This window comes from Ovis aries, chromosome X (genome assembly GCF_016772045.2).
Source record: "Ovis aries strain OAR_USU_Benz2616 breed Rambouillet chromosome X, ARS-UI_Ramb_v3.0, whole genome shotgun sequence".
NCBI classification, from domain to species: domain Eukaryota; kingdom Metazoa; phylum Chordata; class Mammalia; order Artiodactyla; family Bovidae; genus Ovis; species Ovis aries.
The window spans coordinates 114159327-114180339 of NC_056080.1; the positions used below are offsets into that span (position 1 = coordinate 114159327).

The 21013-nt window shown below is 39.9% G+C and overlaps 1 long non-coding RNA gene across 1 annotated transcript; it reads left to right on the plus strand.

Moving 5' to 3' along the window:
• Nucleotides 1-501: 501 nt before the first annotated feature.
• Nucleotides 502-19978, plus strand: LOC105605604 (uncharacterized). Its single transcript, XR_003587514.3, has 6 exons — nt 502-1109; nt 8560-8599; nt 10384-10641; nt 11686-11768; nt 12260-12373; nt 17168-19978. It is a non-coding gene; the product is annotated as an uncharacterized LOC105605604 (long non-coding RNA).
• Nucleotides 19979-21013: the final 1035 nt, after the last annotated feature.

Sequence of the window (21013 nt, forward strand, 5' to 3'; positions counted from 1 at the left end):
TACTTCCCCCGCGCAGGTGGCGCCAGCGAGGCGGCGACTAACGGGTTAACCAGGGGTTCTTCCAGGCGAAGGGGGCGCGCCAGAGGGGGCGCTGGGGCCTAGTCGGTGCTGAGACCACCCCAGCGACAAAAATGCCCGCCCGAGGCGGCCCACCGGCTCTGTTCCCGGAGACGGCCCCCTCGCCCGGGAGGAAGGGGCGATCGGGACGGTGGGCCGCCTCCCTCGCCTGGACTCAGAGCCCCTGCTCTGGGTGAACCAGAGGCGCTCTCCCCACTCAAGGAACTGGAATCCGGGTGGCTGGATGCTACTGTGGGGCGGCTGGCAGTTTCGGGCTGGCGACGGGGAGAGGAGTGACCCTGGCCCGCGCCCCGACTCCCGCGCTACCGCGGGGAACCTCTGGCCCGGTCTGCACGGGGGAGGGATGCGGGCCGCGAGTCCGGGATCGCGAGTCTGCGGGCGACATGGGGGTCTGGGGCCGGGGCCCGGGCTCGGGGGCGCGTGGGGCAGACCGCGGCTTCCGAGCCCAGCGAGCCTTGTGGTCTTGGTAGGTGCCGAGCTGGTCGGCCGCGGGCACGACGGCAAAAGTGGGAGGAAGCCAAGCCAAGGGAGGAGGATGCTGGGCGACAGCGAGACGTTGTTTTCTTTTTAACAACGGTCCTTGGACCCGCTTTCTGACTCCAGGGCCCCGTTGAGGATATCCGGCGGCCGCTCGGACCTGGCCCTGCCACAGGCGCCTTCCCAGCATCAGGGCCATTCTATCCTTGAGAGGCGAGCGGGTCACTTCTTGTCTCTACTGGCCGCCGCTGCTGCCCAGCTGGCAGGGATGCCCAGGGGACCTCTTACCCGGCCTGGGCTCTTCCGCCTCCCGCCCGCACCTCTTTGGGAACTAGTAGGGGACCTTGGGAATCAGCCCGGCGCCCCCAGCCTTCTTTCTCTTTCCTGACGCCCTGCTCCATCTGCCCACTCCCCACTCTGGCTTTGGTGGTCTCTCACTAAACCTTTCCCCCCAGTTTAGGACCTGCTGGAAGGGGTCCTAAGATGAAAGTCAGCCGCAGCGCGTGGCCACTGTAGAGACCTAGGAGCTGAACAACCCGCTCCACTTCAGTTCGGTATGAGAACTTTCCGCGGCATCTTGGAAAGCTGCGGAAGTTTATAAACAAAAATAGGCAAGAAAAAAATTGGGGGAAAAAAGCGATCTGGAGGTTAGGCAGCTTGAATTCCATCGGCTTTGAGCAGTAGTTCTCGGGGCCAGAGTCCAGCTTCCCTGACTCGGACATCTGAATTTTGATGTAATGTCTAGACTTGCAGATTTAAAACTTGACTGCCAGAGAGGTCATTTGGTTTAACCAGTTGAAAACAGTGAAATCATGAGTCACTCTCTGACCCTGATACTTATTAGGAATTTAGGTATTTAAAGTATTATATGAAAAAAGGTTAAATTTTTTTTTTCCAATATCCCTTTCAAATCCCTTCTCCAAGATCAGATTACTACAGTTAATGCTATCTGGGCTTCCCAGGTGGCGCTAGTGATAAAGAACCTGCCTGCCAATGTAGGAGATGTAAAAGACCCGGTTCAATCCCTGGATGGGGAAGATTCCTCTGGAGAAGCAAATTATAGCCCACTCCAGTATTCTTGTCTGGAGAATTTCCATGGACAGAGGAGCCTGGCAGGCTATGGTCCATAGGGTCGCAAAGAGTCAGACACTACTGAAGCAACTTAGCAGGCATGCAGGTGACATCTGAAAGATGTCAGTTATAAGAAAGTACAAGGCTAGAATTTCCAGCCAGTTTTAACTGGGCGCTTTTATTTTAAGACTGTTTTGGCTTTTTATTTTTGACATAGGAAATAATTTAATACCTTAAAAACCCCTTTGGTTTTGGCTGATATTTTTTGTTATTAAATGGTTGAATTTTGTTGTTAACTGCTGCATAAGAGGCAGAACCAACACTTGTTCTATCAAACTGTCATATGGTGAATCTTTACTGTGTGTGGTAGTGTCATTGGACACAATTTTGACTGCATATACGTAAATGTAGAGTAAATGTAGTGAGATTTTCTTTCTTCCAAAATGAAGCTCAGAGGCAAAAAATTAGAATGCAAATTTAACGATCTTAAAATCTCTCATGTAAGTGACTAGTTTTTCAAAACAGAACCACCGTATTGTTGGAAAGTCAAATCCCTCAATGCATTTGCTGTGTATTTGTGGACTATTATTTACAATGTTAATGAAATAAATGATACAAATGAATAGAAATTTAGATTTAAAATTAAATGAGATTTTTATTCCTAGATTAGTGCTGTCTTGAAGTTTACTTTCTGTGTATTTATGACTAACTCCATTATTAAACATTTAGCCCATTTTTGTACTTTGTTTTTCAAACTTTTGAAACGTAAATTTTTATCAACATTCCAGAAGCAAGGTCTATCTTATCTGTAAGGGGAGTGTGAGAATTACATGAAAGAAGCTTTATAAATTGTTTAGTAGAATATCTGGAATTTATTAAGCACTCTATAAACACTCATTCCTCTTTTTACTTCTGTTCCCATGAAAAGTTACAAATTGATTTTGATACAAACCATGCTGGGAACTCTTAACAGTCTTGGATGCTCCTTGGAGAGGCAGCTGTTTTGAATTCCTGCAGTTTGTTCTGAGCAAGATATGGACCTCTTAACCATTTTTTTTAAAAAGTGCTCAACCAAGGGTTGTGTAAGTGAGGAAAATTAAACTCTTTGTAAAATTGGAGACATTGGAGAAGTTCCCTACATTAAGAGGTTTTTCTTGGTTTGGGAAGTTATTGAGAAAAAAACTGAGTCAACCCAGATTCTTATGACAGAATGCAGATTCTTAGAAGACAGAACGCCTCAGTTTCTCAAATCTTTTTAAAGGCAAGGGGAGCTATTTACCTCACAGGGTAGTTATGAGACCTAATGGGGTGTGTCTGTCAAGAGTTTGTCATGCTCAATAAATATTAGTTTCTTTCGTTTATTTATTTTTGGTTGTGCTGCGTCTTTGTTGCTTCCTGCAGGCTTTCTCTAGTTGTGATGAGTGGGGGCTACTCGTCCTGAGGTGCATGGGCTTCTCACTGGGATGGCTTCTCTTGTTGTGGAGCATGGGCTCTAGGTAAATGGGCTCCGTGGTTGCGGCTTGCAGGCTCTGGAGCACAGGCTCACTAATTGTAGTCCATGGACTTTAGTTGCTCTGCAGGCTTGTGGAGTCTTCTCGGCCAGGGATTGAACCTGTGTCCCCTACGTTGACAGGCGGATTCTTATCCCCTGTACAACCAGGGAAGTCCTTCTTTTTGTGATGTGCTTTTGTTTTCATATATTCTAATACTTTTATTTTGAGAATAACAAGCTTGAAATGATTTCCCTCAATATATTGAATATCTACTTGTTTATGATATATATCCAATGTTACCTAACTGAAATGATTATTTTAATGTTAATATGTCTTACTGTGCACTTTCTTTTTTTTTTTTTGCATGGAGCAAGGCATTTTCTTGGCCTTTAGCATAGCTAATTGTGCAGTAAGGTACCAGCTGTCCTGAACCAAATATCTTCTCTGAATTAAAGATACCACTGTATCTAATTGTTTCTTCTTTCCTGATTTCTTGCTGTGCTGTTCTTAATTTCCCACCAATCCTGTCTCCCTCCATGGTATCACTTTTGCTCAGTATCTTTTTTCCAACTTGGAGTCTTGTACTCTTAGATATCTGTTCTCTTGTCCTTGGACTGTTTACATAGAAATCTGCCCCCTCCTTTCATTTGTGAAACATTTATTGATTGATATTCTGTTGTATTCAAGTCACTGGAACTGTGTGGACAAAAGAAAAATGATCAGTTCACATTCCCTGGGCAGGAGTGCTGAATTCCATGGGAAAGACAAGTGATTGTACTATATGCTAATAAGTGATATAATACAGACAGCCCATGGAGTAGTGGAAACCCAGAAATACAAGCAACACTTGTTTAATGAAGCCTTCAAAGCATACACCAAACTGAATGAAAATGATAATCTGTTGTGTAATACAAGGAACAGAAGATTTCAGCCTGGAGACATGTTCTTTTATTCAAGTGGTCTTGGTCAAGTGAATCACTCTATCTAGATATCCCATTCCTCGTGTGTAAAGCAAAAGTTTGGAACAAGACCATGGTTTCCAAAGTGTATTTTATACAATATTACTAGTGTGCAGATAAACAGCTCCATAATCAAATACATTTGTGATTACTGGGTGAAACCAAATTAAGCAGATTTGTTTATTGTTGAATTTCTCAGTTTTTGATTGGATATTGTAAATTATACATCTTCAAGAGAGGAATCTAATTCTTTACATTTTTTATACCATAGAATCTTTTTGTATCAGAAATTAACTGCTACATAACATTTCAAGAAATATTTATCCTTTAGGTCTATGATTCATTGCGAGTTTATTGCTATATGAAACATAAAATGAGTGATTTTTTTTTGGTGTGTAAGATTATCCAATTTTTACAGCATCATTTATTGAAAATATTATCCTTGTCACCTCAGTGGAAAATCAGTTGACCATACATGTATGGGTCAACTTCTGGACCATCTGTTCCGTTCTGTTGATCACTGTGTCTATCCTTCCAGCAGTACTATTATGTCTTGATTACTGTACCTTTATGATAAATCTTGAAATCAGATAGTGTAAATGTTTAACTTTGCCATCCTTTTTCAAAATTGTTTTGTCTATTCTAGGTCCTTTGCATATCAATTATGAATTTTAGAATTAGTTTATCAATTTTTACTGGAAAGCCTCCTAGGATTTTGGTTGGTATTGTGTTGAATCTATTCCTCAACTCGAGGAGAACTGACATCATATCAATATTGAGTCTTCCAGCTCATGAGGATAGTATTTTTTTCTATTTAACCAGTCTTTAATTTTGCTTAGTGATCTTTCATAGTCTTGTAGTTTTCAATGTCTAGGTCTTGCACATTTTTCATTACATCTATCCCTAAATATTTCATATTTTGATGCAGTTTTAAATTATTTTGAAAATCTAATGTCTGACTAATATATGAAAATACAATTGACTCTTGTATATTGACTTTATATGCTGTAATGAGCCTTACAGCCTTATATGCTATAAATGAGCCTTTCTAGGCTCATTTGTTAGTTGTTGTAGCTTTCTTGTATTAATACATTCTTTAAGATTTTCAGTTTCAACAATTTATCATGTTTGAATAATGAGAACTTAACATTTTCCTTTCTACCCTAGATGCATTTTTTCTTGTCTTACTGCTCTGACTAGAATTTTTAGTATAATATTAAATACAAGTGGTAAAAGTAGATTGCTTTGATTTGTTCCTGATGTTAAGGGAAAATCATTCAGTTTCTTATTAAATAAGATGTTAGCTATAGATTTTCTTCAGATTTTCTTCTATTCTAAGAGATTTTATGCTTTTGCTAAAAAATTTTATGCTTTTCTCCAATGCTTTCTGTGTCTAATGAGATGATTATATATTTTCTTTATTCTTTTATTAATATGGTGAATTACAGTGATTAATTTTCTTTTTATAATTGAAGTATAATTTGCAATGTTGTATTAGTTTTAAGTGTACAGTAAAGTGATTTAGTTATACATTTTCTTTAAATTTTTTGTTTTTAATTGATTTTTTATTGAAGTATGATTGACTTATAATGTCGTGTTAATTTTAGGTATACTGCAGATTCATTCAGTTATATATATACAAGTGTGCATATATATTCTTTTTCAGATTCTTTCCCCATATAGGTTGCTACAAAATATTGAGTATAGTTCCCTGTGTTGTACAGTAGGTCCTTGTTATTAATTTGTTTAATATATAATAGTGTGTATTTGTTAATCCCAAACTCCAAATTTATCCCTTCCCTCTACTTTCCCCTTTGGTAACCAAAAGTTTGCTTTCTGTGTCTGTAAGTCTATTTCTGTCTTATAAATAAGTTCATTTATATAATTTTTTAAGATTCCATGAAGTGATATCATATATTTGTTTTTCTCTGACTTACTTCACTTAATATGATAATGTCTGGGTCCATCAATGTTGCTGCAAATGGCATTATTTCATTCTTTTTTATTACTAATATTCCATTTTGTATGTACCACATCTTCTTTATCCATTTATTGATGTACATTTATGTTGCTTCCATGTCTTGACTATTGTAAATAGTGCTACTATGAACACTGAAGTACTTGTATCTTTTCAAATTACAGTTTTCTCTGGATATATGCCCAGGAATGGGATTCTGGGATCTATGGTAGTTCTATTTTTAGTTTCTTAAGGAAGTTCCATACTGTTCTCAACAGTGACTGCACCAATTTACATTTCCACCAACAGTATAGGAGAGTTTCTTGTTCTCCACACCCTCCAGCATTTATTGTTTGTAGACTTTTTGATGATGGTCATCCTGAATGGTGTGAAGTGATACCTCATTATAGTTTTGATTTGTATTTCTCTAGTAAGAGTGATATTGAGCATCTTTTCATTTGGCCATCTGTATGTCTTCTCTGAAGAAATGTCTATTTAGATCTCCTGCCCATTTTTTGATTGGGTTGTTTGTTTTTTTGCTATTAAGCTGTATCAGCTGTTTGTGTATTTTGGAAATTAATTACTTGTTGGTCACATCATTTGCAAATATTTCTGCCCATTCTGTGGGGTGGCTTTTCATTTTGTTTATGGGTTCTTTTGCTGTGCAAAAGCTTTCAAGTTTAATAAGGTCTCATTTGTTCATTTTTGTTTTTATTTCCATTACTCTAGGAGACAATCCCCCCCAAAAAATGTTGCTGTGATTTATGCCAAAGAGTGTTCTGCCTATGTTTTCCTCTAGGGGTTTTATATTATCCAGTTTTACATGTAGGTCTTTAATGTGTTTTGAGTTTATTTATGTATATATATAATTTCATTCTTTTACATATAGCTGTGCAGTTTTCCCAGCACCACTTATTGAAGAGCCTGTCTTTTCTCCATTGTATATTCTTGTCTCCTTTGTTGCACACTGTGCTGTGTATTTAGTCACTCAGTCATGTCCGACTCTTTTGTGACCCCATGGACTGTAGCCCACCAGGCTCCTCTTTGCATGAGGATTCTCCTGGCAAGAACACTGGACTAGGTTGCCATGCCCTCCTCCAGGGGATCTTCTCAACCCAGGGATCAAACCCAGGTCTTCCACATTGCAGATGGATTCTTTACCATCTGTGCCACCAGGGAAGTCCAAGAATACTGGAGTAGGTAGCCTATCCCTTCTCCAGGGAACCTTCCTGACCCAGGAAGTCCAACTGGGGTCTCCTGCATTTACGAGCTGAGCTACCCAGGAAGCCCTTGTTGTACATTAATTGATCTTAAGTGCATGGGTTTATTTCTGGGTTTTCTATCCTCTTCGATTGATTTATATGTCTGTTTTTGTGCCAGTGCTATACTGTTTTGATTACAGTGATTGATTTTTGATAGTCAAACATAATCTGCATTCCTCAGATAAATCCCACGTAGTCATGATGAAGCATCCTTTTTACATATTGTTAGACTTTACTTCGGAGAAGGCAATGGCACCCTACTCCAATACTCTTGCCTGGGAAATTCCATGGACGGAGGAGTCTGGTAGGCTGCAGTCCATGGGGTTGCGAAGAGTTGGACACAATTGAGCAACTTCCCTTTCGCTTTTCACTTTCATGCATTGGAGAAGGAAATGGCAACCCACTCCAGTATTCTTGCCTAGAGAATCCCAGGGATGGGGGAGCCTGGTGGGCTGCCATCTATGGGGTCACACAGAGTCGGACACGACTGACGTGGCTTAGCAGCAGCAGCAGCAGACTTTACTTGCTAAAATTTTGCTAAAAATTTTTGCATATAAGTTCTTGAGGAATCTTGTTCTTTGTTTTCTTTCTTATAATGTCTTTGAATTTACTGCTAAGTCACTTCAGTCGTGTCTGACTCTGTGCGACCCCATAGACGGCAGCCCACCAGGTTCCCCCGTCCCTGGGATTCTCCAGGCAAGAACACTGGAGTGGGTTGCCATTTCCTTCTCCAATGCATGAAAGTGAAAAGTGAAAGTGAAGTTGCTCAGTCATGTCCGACTTAGCGACCCCATGGACTGCAGCCTACCAGACTCTTCCGTCCATGGGATTTTCCAGGCAAGAGTGCTGGAGTGGGGTGCCATTGCCTTCTCCGGTCTTTGATTTTGATTCTGGAGTAATGCAGGTCTCACAGAATAGGCTGGAAAGTAATTTGGTAGCTTCTATTTTCTGGAAGAGTTTGTGTAGAATTGCAATAATTCCTTACTAAATGTTTAGGAACATTCACCAGTGACATCATCTGGGCCTAAAGTTTCTTTTGTGGAAAAGTTTTTAAACTACAAATTAATTTTTGTAATAGTTGTAGGGCTAGTTGGGTTGTTGATTTCTTCTTTTGGAGGCTTTTTAAAAAATATTTTAAGTTAATTTTTATTGGAGTATAGTTGCCTTACAATGTTGTGTTAGTTTGTGCTGTACAGCCAAGTGAATCAGCCATATGTATACTTATATCTCTTTTTTCTTTTTTGGATTTCCTTCCCATTTAGGTCACTACAGAGCATTAAGTGGAGCTCCCTGTGCTATACAGTAGGTTCTCATTATTTATCTATTGTATCGTACTAGTGCATATTTGTCAATCTCAGTCCCTCAATTCATCCCACCCTCCCCACCAGTATCCATATGTCTGTTGCTGATTTCTTTTTTTCAAGACTTATTTATTTTTAGCTGCACTGGGTCTTCGTTGCTACACTCAAGCTTTGTCTAGCTGTAATGTGCGGGGGCTACTCTTCATTGCAGCGCATGGACTTTTCACTGCAGTGGCTTCTTGTTGCCGAGTACAGGCTCTAGAGCCTGGGCTCAGTAGTTATGGCACACAGGCTTAGTTGCTCTGAGGTATGTGGAATCTTCCAAGATCAGGGACCAAACTGGTGTCCCTTGCATTGCAAGGCAGATTTTAACCACTGGACCACCAGGGAAGCCCCTGATTTCTTCTTGAATGAGCTTTGACAGTTTGTGTATTTTTAAAAAATTTTCCGTTTATCCTTTTCATTATCAAATTTATTATCATAAAGCTGTTGATAGTATTTCCTTATCATTTTACATTCATACTACTTAGCTATTTCTAAATAATAAGTTATCCAAAACTAAACAGCTTAAAACAATACATATTTATTGTCTCACAGATTCTGCAGTTCAGGAATTTGGGTACAGCTTAGCTGGGCTTCCCTCGTGGCTCAGACGGTAAAGAATCTGCAGTGTAGGAGACCCAGGTTCAATCCCTGGGTTGGGAAGATCCCCTGGAGAAGAGAATGGCAGCCCACTCCAGTATTCTTGCCTGGCAGGCTACAGTCCATGGGTTCACAAAGTCGGACACAACTAAGCAACTTAACACTTTCACTTTCACTAGCTGGATCCTCAGTTCAAGGTCTCCCATAAGGCTGTAATCAAAGGCCCTGTCAGCCAGGGCCAGGGTCTCATCTGAAGACCTGACTAGGGAAGAATCCAATTCTATGCTCACATGAGTGTTAACATGATTCAGTTCCTTGTGGGTTGTTGAACTGAGGTCCTCAATTTTTTGCTGGATGTTGGCAAGAGGGGCCCTCAGCATGGCAGCTTGTTTCATTCAAGTCAGCCATAGAGGGTAGCAAGATGGAGTCATAGCTTAGTTATGGAAATGACATCCTCCTACCTTTGCTATGTTTTACTGGTTAGAAGCAAGTCACTAGGTCACTTCAGACTCAAGGGGCGAGGACTACACAGGGGCATGAATACTGGGAAGCAAGCATCAACAGGGATCATTTTAGACACTATTTGTAGGATCTATGTTTTATAGTTTATTGACATTCTCAAAGAACCAGCTTTTCTTTGTTTTTCTGTTTTCATGGTGTTTGAATTCTGTCATCTTTATTTTGGGTTTATTTTCTTACTTTAAGTTTAATCTGCTTTTTATCTTTTAATTTCTTTCTTCTTTTTTGGCCACACCATGAAGCATGCAAGATCTTAGTTCCTTGACCAGGGATCAAGCCCATTCCCAGCTGCAGTGGAAGCACAGAGTCCTAACCACTAGACCACCAGGGAAATCCTTTTTAATTTTTTAATGTGAAAGCTAAAGTCATTGTTTCCAGGTCCTTAATGTTTTCTAGTATAGGCATTTAGTGCTATAAACTTTCTTCTAACAATTGCTTTAGCTACATCCTATAAATTTTTATGATTTCATTTTCTTTTTAGCTGTAGAATATTTATTTTTATTGAGGTGTAATTGGCATATAACATACTAGTTTCAGATGTACAGCATAATGATTTAGTATTTGTATATATTGTAAAATGCTCACCACAATAAGTCTACTTATTTGTGTGTTCATAATTTTCAGTTGCCAACAACTGGCCATGACCAGAAAACTCAGCACCCTAACATTCTAGTTGACTCAAGCAATGAAAACGGGTTCACGCCATCAATCTTGATATTTCTGTGTGAAGCAACCCTAACAAGATGATACAACAGTGACTGCTACTCCAGGTGTACACAACAAAATCATCAGTCCATTGGTGATATAAAGAACACTCTGGTCAGACACATTCTTTTGGGTTGGCTAAGGATCAGTTATGGTTCTCTTGGAGACAGGCAAGGAGTACGTTACCAAGCCTGCTGTGTGAATTCTTCTACCCACAACATGCAAACATGAGATTTCCCTATTGTTAACTCCTGCAGTTTGAGGCACAGGTATCAGTGATGGGGCAGTGAAAGAGGGTCAGGGATTGGGCACCATTTGAATCTATAATCACATATAACCTGGGGCCATTTGTTTTAATGGAAATTACTCTCTTCTTCACTTAAAAATAAAAATGTGAAGAATAGATACCTCCGTTTTTTGTGGGTTTGCTCTTTCCTGACAATGTCAACTATCTCAGACTCTTAGAATAAAATCCAAAGTTGTTACCAGGGTGTTATAGCCCTACATGGTTTGCCCCAGCTCTTATGTTTCTGACCTCATCTCCAACTGCTGTCCCTCTTTATCCATCTGCTCCAGCCACTCTGGTGATCTGGATATTCCTCAAACACACCTGGCTCACTCCTGCTTAGGGGCCTTTGCTATTGCTGTTCTCTTTGCCTAGAATGATCTCAAAGATCCTTAGGGCTCCCTCTCTCACCTCTTTCATGCTTCTCTTCAAATATCATTTCATTAGAGAGGCCTTCCTGACCATTTAATCTAAAACAGCAGCTCCTGCCATTCTCTGTGTCCTTTCCTTGCTTCATTTTTCTTTACACTTAATAATATGTTATTAACCTGAATATTTCCTTCCTTTTTGCCTGCTCCTCCCTCAACCAGACTGTCTGTTCCATGGTGGCAGGGGCTGTTTTTAGTTCATCACTAGGTTTCCCATGCCCAGCAGAGTACCTGGCACACAGTAGGTGCTTGTAGGTACTTATCAGTGAATTAATGAATGAATCTGATATACAGACATATGTCTATCTATCTAGATGTATTTATATATGTATCCATAGATATAGAGAAGGAAGGCATTTAGAACACAAGATTCTTTATCCTCAGCTCCAGACTATAGGGGAAAAAAGCTTAACTAAAGCCAACTTTTCTTTCAGGATTTGAGTATGCAAATGTATTTAGTATCATAAAATCTCTTTTATAAAGATGATTTTTTTTTACTGTTTTCAGATTAGAAGTAACACTTTCAGAAAAGAAAATGTAAGCAATGCAGAAAGGACTCAGATGGAAAGTGAAAGTCCTCTGGACTGAAGGTGAGGAGAGAGAGCAGGCCTGGAGACTGAATTGCACTGTGCATTGGGGCGGAACACTGCGGAAACCACAGCTGCACTAGAGTAGTTGTGTCAACAGGGCTCATCAGAATGTCCCCACAGAAGAACTGGCCACATCAGAATGTCTTGCTTTGCTGCTTATTATCTTCTGTCCACTATTCTAGGAAAATAACCTTTCAGCGTTTGTATTGTTTTAAGTTATGAAGCTCATTGTATACTAAAGAGCTTTTAGTCTGTCAAATTTGTTACAATTTTTTCCCTAAATTATTGTTCATCTTCTAACTCTTTGGTGTTTTCTGCCATTCAGAAATGATTTTTATTGTGTTGTCAGTTCTAATAATCCTTTTGTTGTCTCTGCCTCTGATAGGATGCTTAGAAACTCTTCTTCAGCCCCACGGTTATAAAAGTGTTCACTTGAATTTTCTTCTACTACTGTCATAGTTTGGTTTTCTTTTTCATGTTTAAACTTTCAGGGGACCTGGAATTTACTTGGTGAAAAGGCATGTCTGGAATGCTTGTGGTGTGCCAGGTTTTATTCCAAGTGCCTTACATGGATCATCACATTTGAATGCTCAGAAACTCAGGAGGTGGGTGCTAATAGGAGCGTTGTTTTCACAGGGGAGGAAATTTAGGAACAGGCAGGGTGGGTACTTGTCCAAGACCACACAGCTGGTGAAACCTGGCCCATCAGTGAGAAAGCCTAAACAGAGTTAAGGAATAGAGTCGGCATGTGAAAAGTTTCTGAAGTACAGAAGTCAATAGAAGGTAGAGTTTTTTTTTTTTTTTACTACTTTTATTATTATTACACGGTTGTCATAAACATAATTTCTGACAGCTGCAAATTACTTGAAAAATCATGTATATTTAAGGCAAGCACAACTCTAAAATATTATTCCTTCAAAAACATGTTTAGAATTCCATGGTAACAAAACCTTTATTTAGAGAAACAGTTGTCATAAAAAGAAGTTCAGAAAGAACATTTATCAACATGTGAAGAATTTTATAGGATATAGGATTATAGATTTTTATAAAAATCTTATCTTTCCACTCCAGTTTTCTTAAAAGAGGATATTTTTAAAATGTTCTGATCAGAAATAAAGCCACAATAACTGTTCTTATTTTTTAAAAAAAGCTATAACAAAATAATGAAGCTGCTATGAAAAGCAGTTTGGTAGTTCCTTGAAAAGTTTAATATAGAATTACCATATCGCCCAACAATTCCACTCCTAGGTGTAGGCCCAAGAATTCAAAGCAAGGAGTCAACCAATATAATTCAAACCAAGGAGTCAAACAGATTCTTGTAACCAATTTTCAAAGCAGCATTGTTTACAGTGACCAAAAGGTGAAAACAACCCAAATGTCCATCAACATATGAATGGATAAGCAATATGTGGTACATATATCAGTTCAGTTCAGTTCAGTTGCTCAGTCGTGTCTGACTCTTTGTGACCCCATGGAGAGCAGTACACCAGGCTTCCCTATCCATCATCAACTCACGGGGCTTACGCAAACTCATGTCCATCGAGTCGGTAATGCCATCCAACCATCTCGTCCTCTGTCACTCCCTTCTCCTCCTGCCTTCAATCTTTCCCAAAATCAGGGTCTTTTCCAATGAGTCAGTTCTTCACATCAGGTGGCCAAAGTGTCAGAGTTTCAGCTTCAGCATCAGTCCTTCCAATGAGTATTCAGGACTGATTTCCTTTAGGATGGACTGGTTGGATCTCCTTGCAGTCCAAGAGACCCTCAAGGGTCTTTTCCAACACCACAGATGAAAAGCATCAATACTTCGGCACTCAATTTTCTATATAGTCCACCTCTCACATCCGTACATGACTACTGGAAAAACCATAGCTTTGACTAGATGGACTTTTGTTGGCAAAGTAATGTCTCTGCTTTTTAATATGCTGTCTAGGTTGATCATAGCTTTTCTTCCAAGGAGTAAGCGTCTTTTAATTTCATGGCTGCAACCACCATCTGCAGTGATTTTGGAGCCCCCCAAAATAAAGTCTTCACGGTTTCCATTGTTTCCCCATCTATTTGCCATGAAGTGATGGGACCAGATGCCATGATTGTAGTTTTCTGAATGTTGAGCTTTAAGCCAATTTTTTCACTCTCCTCTTTCACTTTCATCAAGAGGCTCTTTAGTTCTTCTTCACTTTCTGCCATAAGGGTGGTGTCATCTGCATATCTGAGGTTATTGATATTTCTCCCGGCAATCTTGATTCCAGCTTGGGCTTCATCCAGCCTGGCATTTTGCATGATGTACTCTGTATATAAGTTAAATAAGCAGGGTGACAATATACAGCCTTGACGTACTCCTTTTCCTATTTGGAACCAGTCTGTTGTTCCATGTCCAGTTCTAACTGTTCCTTCTTGACCTGCATACAGATTTCTCAAGAGGCAGGTCAGGTGGTCTGGTATTCCCATCTCTTTAAGAATTTTCCACAGTTTGTTGTGATCCACACAATCAAAGGCTTTGGCTTAGTGAATAAAGCAAAGTAGATGTTTTTCTGGAATTCTATTGCTTTTTCTATGATCCAACAGATGTTGGCAATTTGATTGCTGATTCCTCTGCCTTTTCTAAATCCAGCTTGAACATCTGGAATTTCTCAGATCATGTACTGTTGAAGCCTAGCTGGAAGGATTTTTGAGCATTACTTTGCTCATGTGTGAGATGAGTGCAGTTGTGCAGTAGATTGGACATTCTTTGGCATTTGCTCTTCTTTGGGATTGGAATGGAAGCTGACTTTTTCCAGTCTTGTGGCCACCGCTGAGTTTTCCAAGTTTACTGGCATATTGAGTGCAGCATTTTCACAGCATCATCTTTTAGGATTTGAAATAGCTCAGCTGGAATTTCATCACCTCCACTAGCTTTCTTCATAGTGATGCTTCCTAAGGCCCGCTTGACTTTGGACTCCAGGATGTCTGGTTCTAGGTGAGTGATCATTGTGGTTATCTGAGACATGAAGATCTTTTTGGTATAGTTCCTCTATGTATTCTTGCCACTGCTTAATATCTTTTGCTTCTGTTAGGTCCATACCATTTCTGTACTTTATTGAGCCCATCTCTGCATGAACTGTTCCCTTGGTATCTCTAATTTTTTAGAATAGATCTCTAGTCTTTCCCATTCTATTGTTTTCGTCTATTTCTTTGCATTGATCACTGAGGAAGGCTTTCTTATCTCTCCTTGCTATTCTTTGGAACTCTGCATTCAAATTGGTATATCTTTCCTTTTCTCCTTTGCCTTTAGCTTCTCTTCTTTTCTCAGCTATTTGTAAGGCCTCCTCAAACAACTATTTCGCCTTTTTGCATTTCTTTTTCTTGGGGATGTTCTTGATCACTGATTCTTGTACAATGTCATGAACCTCTGCCCATTGTTCTTCAGGCACTCTATCAGATCTAATCCTTTGAATCTATTTGTCACATCTACTGTATAATCATAAGGGATTTGATTTAAGTCATACCTGAATGGTCTAGTGGTTTTCCCCATTTTCTTCAATTTAAGTCTGAATTTGGCGATAAGGAGTTCATGATCTGAGCCACAGTCAGCCCCCAGTCTTATTTTTGCTGACTGTAGAACTTCTTCATCTTTGGCTGATTTCAGTATTGACCATGTGGTGATGCCCATGTGTAGAGTCTTCTTGTTTCGTTGGAAGAGGGTGTTTGCTATGACCAGTGCGTTCTGTTGGCAAAACTCTACTAGCCTTTGCCCTGCTTCATTTTGTACTCCAAGGCCAAATTTGCTTGTTACTTCAGGTATCTCTTGACTTCCTACTTTTGCATTCCAGTCCCCTATAATGAAAAGGGCATCTAAAGGGTGTTAGTTCTAAAAGGTCTTGTAAGGCTTCATAGAACCATTCAGCTTCAGCTTCTTCAGCATTACTGGTTGGGGCATAGACTTGGATTACTGTGATATCGAATGGATTGCCTTGGAAATGAATAGAGATCATTCTGTTGCTTTTGAGATTGTATCCAAGTACTGCATTTTGGACTTTTCTTTACTATGCTGGCTACTCCATTTCTTCTAAGGTGGTCTGCCCACAATACTCGATATAATGGTCATCTGAGTTAAATTCACCCATTCCAGTCCATTTTAGTTCGCTTATTCCTAAAATGTCATTGTTCACTTTTGCCATCTCCTGTTTGACCACTTCCAATTTGCCTTGATTCGTGGACCTAACATTCGAGGTTCCTATGCAGTATTGCTCTTTTCAGCATCAGACTTTACTTCCATCACCAGTCACATCCACAACTGGATGTTGTTTTCACTTTTGGTCTGCTGCACCCAGATCCCTTGCCTATGCGGCAGGTCATTGCTGACCCATACCTTCACAGGAGATACCTAAACCCAGTTCAGGCTCAGTCTCTGTGGGGTCTCTGGGTCCTGGTGTGCACAATGTTTGTTTGAGCCCTCTGAGCATATCTGGCAGGTAAGGGGTTTGATTCTAAATGCAATTTTGCCCCTCCTACTATCTTGCTAGGGTTTCTCCTTTGCTCTTGGAAGTGGAGTATCTTTTTTTGGTGGGACCCGGCATTCTCCTGTTGATGGTTGTTCAGTAGTGAGTTGTAGTTTTGGTGTTCTCACAGGAGAAGATGAGCGCACGTCCACCATCTTAATTAATCTTACTCTATAATGTTGGTACATATATACAATGGAATAATTATTGTACAAAGGAAGGAAATTCTGAAATAGAGTACAACATGGATTAACACTGAAACCCTATACTAGGTGAAAAAAACTAGATACAAAAGGACAAATATTGTATGATTTCACTTATATGAGATACCTAGAATTGTCACACTCAGAGAGACAGAAAGAACAGTGGATATTAAGGGCTGCGGGGAGAGTAGAAGGGGAAGTGATTGTTTAATGGGCTTATGTTTGAAATAATGGGAAGTTCTGGAAATGGATAGTGACTCATTCCAGGTGGCAGTGGTAAAGAACCTGCCTGCAATGCAGGAGAGACAGCAGGAGCCACAGGTTTGACCCCTGGGTGGAGAAGATCCCCTGTAGAAGGCAATGGCCACTCACTCCAGAATTCTTGCCTGGGAAATTCCATGGACAGAGGAGCCTGGTGGGCTACAGTCCAGGTGGTTGCAAAGAGTCAGATATGACTTAGCCATTGCGCATGCATGCAGTGTTGTTTGCACAACATTGTGAATGTACTTAATGCCACTGAACTATTAAAATGATTAATTATATATATTTTACCATAAACAACAATGACAGTAGCAACAATGACAAAAGGAGTCAAAATTAGACTATTTCATAGAGTTGTAGTTGCTAAGTTGATAAAGTTTGCTCAATTTCGTATGCATTGAGTCGGTGATGTTATTTAACCATCTCATCCTCTGCCACCCCTTTCTCCTTTTGCCTTCAGTCTTTCCCAGCATCAGGGTCTTTTCCAGTGAATCGGCTCTTTGCATCAGGTGGCCAAAGTATTGGAGATTCAGCTTCAGCGTCAGTCCTTCCAATGAATATTCAGGGTTGACTTCCTTTAAAATTGACTGGTTTGATCTGCTTGCAGTCCAAGGGACTCTCAAGAGTCTTCTCCAGCACCACAATTTGAAAACATCAATTCTTTGGCACTCAGCCTTCTTTATGGTTGAACTCTCACGTCTCTCCACGACTATTGGAAAAAAACATGGCTTTGACTATATGGATGTTTGTCTCAGAGTGCTGGGCTTAAATGAGATAATTCTTGTGCTGTGCTTAGCATAATGCTAGGCTTATGAATAAATTTCTAATACTTGGAACCATTTGAAGATGGAATGGGCTTCCTTAGGGATGGGATAGTGAGTGAGTCCATGCTACTGGATGTGTTTAACAGGAGGTGAATCAGACTTAAATTTCCTATGCAAATGAATCACCTGGGGATAGTGTTTAAATACAGATTCTAATTTAAATAGGTCCTTCGTGGGGCATGAAATTCTGCATTTCTAATAAGCCCCAGGTGATGATGAAGATGCCTAGTGATGAAATTTGAATAGCAGGGAGCTAGATGATTCTTTCGAGTGAGGGGATGCTGGAGAAGGTCTGTGATCCTCCATCAGGTGGAGCATTGAATTAGACCTCTGCTGTCCATTATGGTGGCCACATCACCATATGTAGCTGTTTGAAATGTATCTTGTCTGAGATGAGTTGTGGGTGTAAAATACACAAGAACTCAGTATAAAGAAAAGAAACTGTAAGACAGCTCTTTAATACTTTTTATATTGATTGCATTCTGAAATGATATTATTTTGGTTATGTTGGGTTAAGTAAATATTGTTAAATTTTTTACAAGGGCTGTGAATAGAAGGTGATTGGGCAATAACTAGAGGGTGTCAAAGGATTAGAAGAGGATTTTCTTGGCTTTGGCAGCCTGGAAAGAATATGAAGCTAATAAGAAAGGGAGACTTTGGCTCTCCAGGATCAGCAAAGTGGGTGAGTGAGGGAGTGAGGTCTATAAGAAGGAAAGGAGGTTAATACAAGGTTTGTGTGGCTTGTATTGTTGTTTAGTCGCTAAATGGTATCTGACTCTTTGCGACCCCATGGACTGCAGCACGCCGGGTTTTCCTATCCTTTACTCCTGTGGCTTGTATACAGTTATATAAAAGATGGTAAGACTGGAAGGAAACATGTAGAAATGTTAACGTCAGTATCTAGGTAGTGGGGATGACGTTTGCATTATATTTTTGTGAAAGTGAAAAGAAGTGTTACTCGCTTCATTCTGTCTGACTCTTTGCGATGCCATGGACTATAGTCCACCAGGCTCCTCTGTCTGTGGAATTTTCCAGACAAGAATACTGGAGTGGTAGCCTTTTCCTTATCCAGGGGATCTTCCCGACCCAGGGACCAAACCTCAGTCTGTTGCTTTGCAGGCAGATTCTTTACCGTCTGAGCCACCAGTACTTCTTTGTATATGTTTTTGTATTTTCCTTTTTCTTCCATAAAGATGCATAACTTTTAAAATTGGGGAAATGTAGAGGGACCAGAAATTAGAGGTAGCTTGGAACACTGACTTTGGCACATGAGGAACACCCCAGAGGAACGTGTGACAGGAGCACACAAATCACAAGAATGACAGTATAATAAGCAAATGTGTAGGCATAGAAAGAAGACTAGGAAAGAGGTGTTCCACACTGTTAAGAGGAGTGTCTGTGGATATTAGGATTTCAGGTAATTTATTCCATCTTTTCACTCCCAATCCAGGGATTGAACCCAGGCCTCCTGCATTGCAGGAGACTGTGGATTCTTTACCAGCTGAGCCATAAGGAGAGCCCTAAATATCATCTTTTGACTTTTGTGTATAATTCACTTTTTGTGTATAAAGTTTAAAAATGATTATGTACTTTTTTATAATCAGAAAAAGAAGCTACTGTACTTTTGAAAAATAGGCATGTTCTTGCCTCACAGAAATAATAGTCCCACTATATCCTGTGTTGATAAAACCACATCTTAGGCTCTCGTCTTCTACCAGCTTGGAAGAAACAAGTGGCCTATAGAACTGCCTGTGAACTGCCTATGGAGAGGGCCAAATCACAGGAAACTTGGCCTGCTACAGGGGCTGGGAGTGGCCTCTGGCCAACAGCCAGCAAGAAAGTGAAGCCCTGGTGGTACAGCTGCATAGAAGTGAATTCTGCAACAACCTGAGTGAGTTTGGACATGAATTCTTCCCCAGTCAAGTCTTGAGATAAAAACACACTGGCTATTTACAGGATAGGAGGCAGGCGGTCACTACAGGTGGGTCACTGCAAGATTACTGCATAACACGCAATAATCTGGAGAGAAAAGGGAGGAGGGAATGTCCTTTAGGGCTGTTTAAGAATCACTGAAACAATGGAATATTACTCAGCCATAAAAAGAATGAAATAATGCCATTTGTAGCAGCATGGATGGACCTAGAGACTGTCATACTGAATGAAGTAAGCTAGAGAAAGATAAACAGCTGATTCTTAAAACAGCCCGAAAAGACACTCCCACCTCCCTTTTCTCTCCAGACTTTTATGAAGTGTCTTTCAAGTATTTTTCCTATTAAAAAAAATGAGTTGCCTATCTTTTGATTGCTGAGTTTAGGAGTTCTTTATTTATACTGGCTATGAGATTTGATGGGATACATGGATTAAAAATCTCTTCTCCCAGCCTGGAGCTTACCTTTTCACTCTCTTAATTGTGACTTTTAATGAAAATAAAAATGTTATCAATATTATTTATTTTTCCCTCAGTTTTATTGCAATATAATTGACATAATATTGTATTAGTGATGTGAACTTCACCTCAATTAATTTAAAAAAAGGGCTTCTGACTCCAAATAAAATTCTTTTTTCATTTTTTTAAGACGAGGTGTTTCTCTTGGGAGAGTAGAAAGATGAAAGCACTTTTTGGTTCAACATAAGTGAGAGTTTTCAAACAGAACTATCAAAGAGCTTAATGGGTTGACTTGTGATCTATGCTTACACTGGAAATATTCTAGCAGGGACTGGACAACTGTCTGTAATGAGTATTATAGAAGGGAACTCTAAGTCTCCTTCTGACTTGAGGATTCAAGGATTCTATTCACTTGAATAGCTGATCTCGGAGAGATCAGAATTTGAACATTCCTGGCACCTATAACTACTACATAACCCAAGACAGAGTATAATCAAATTTGGGTTGTGTGGTAGAGACTATAAACAGAAAGTGATTAAAAAGTGGCCAACTTTGACAAATTAGATTTTTTTTTAATTTGCAGTTTAAAAAAATTTTGGAAACTAAGCAAACAGCAAATGTGTTAAATAAAAGTGTGCTATATGTTTATAGTTTGTTTCTACAAATGCTATTTTAAAATTAATCTATTGTAGATCTTTTAAAATAAGTCATTTGAAAACAGTGCTTCTTTTAACGAAGTTTACCTAGGTGTTTGGTGAGATTATCTGGCAGTGGCTGAGGTGACAAACGTGCAGTGCAGTCTTGTAGAAAAGCTAAGAGAGTGATTTGGTCACAAAGAGAGCCATAATTCTACAAGGTTGGGCAGTCTGGATGTGAGGGACAGGCCCAGGTCACAGCTACAGCTAGACATATGGTTCATGTCACTGGAGAGAATATAGTCCTTCCAATTTAGAAAGACTCTAAGCTGTAACCCCCTTAGTCTGGCTGGAACAGAGTACTTTGCTGAGATGTAAATTTAAGGGTATTTACATTTTGGAATGCATGTACAGGTTTCTCACATTATTTTTAGTAAGGAAGTTTCTGAAGGTAACAAGGC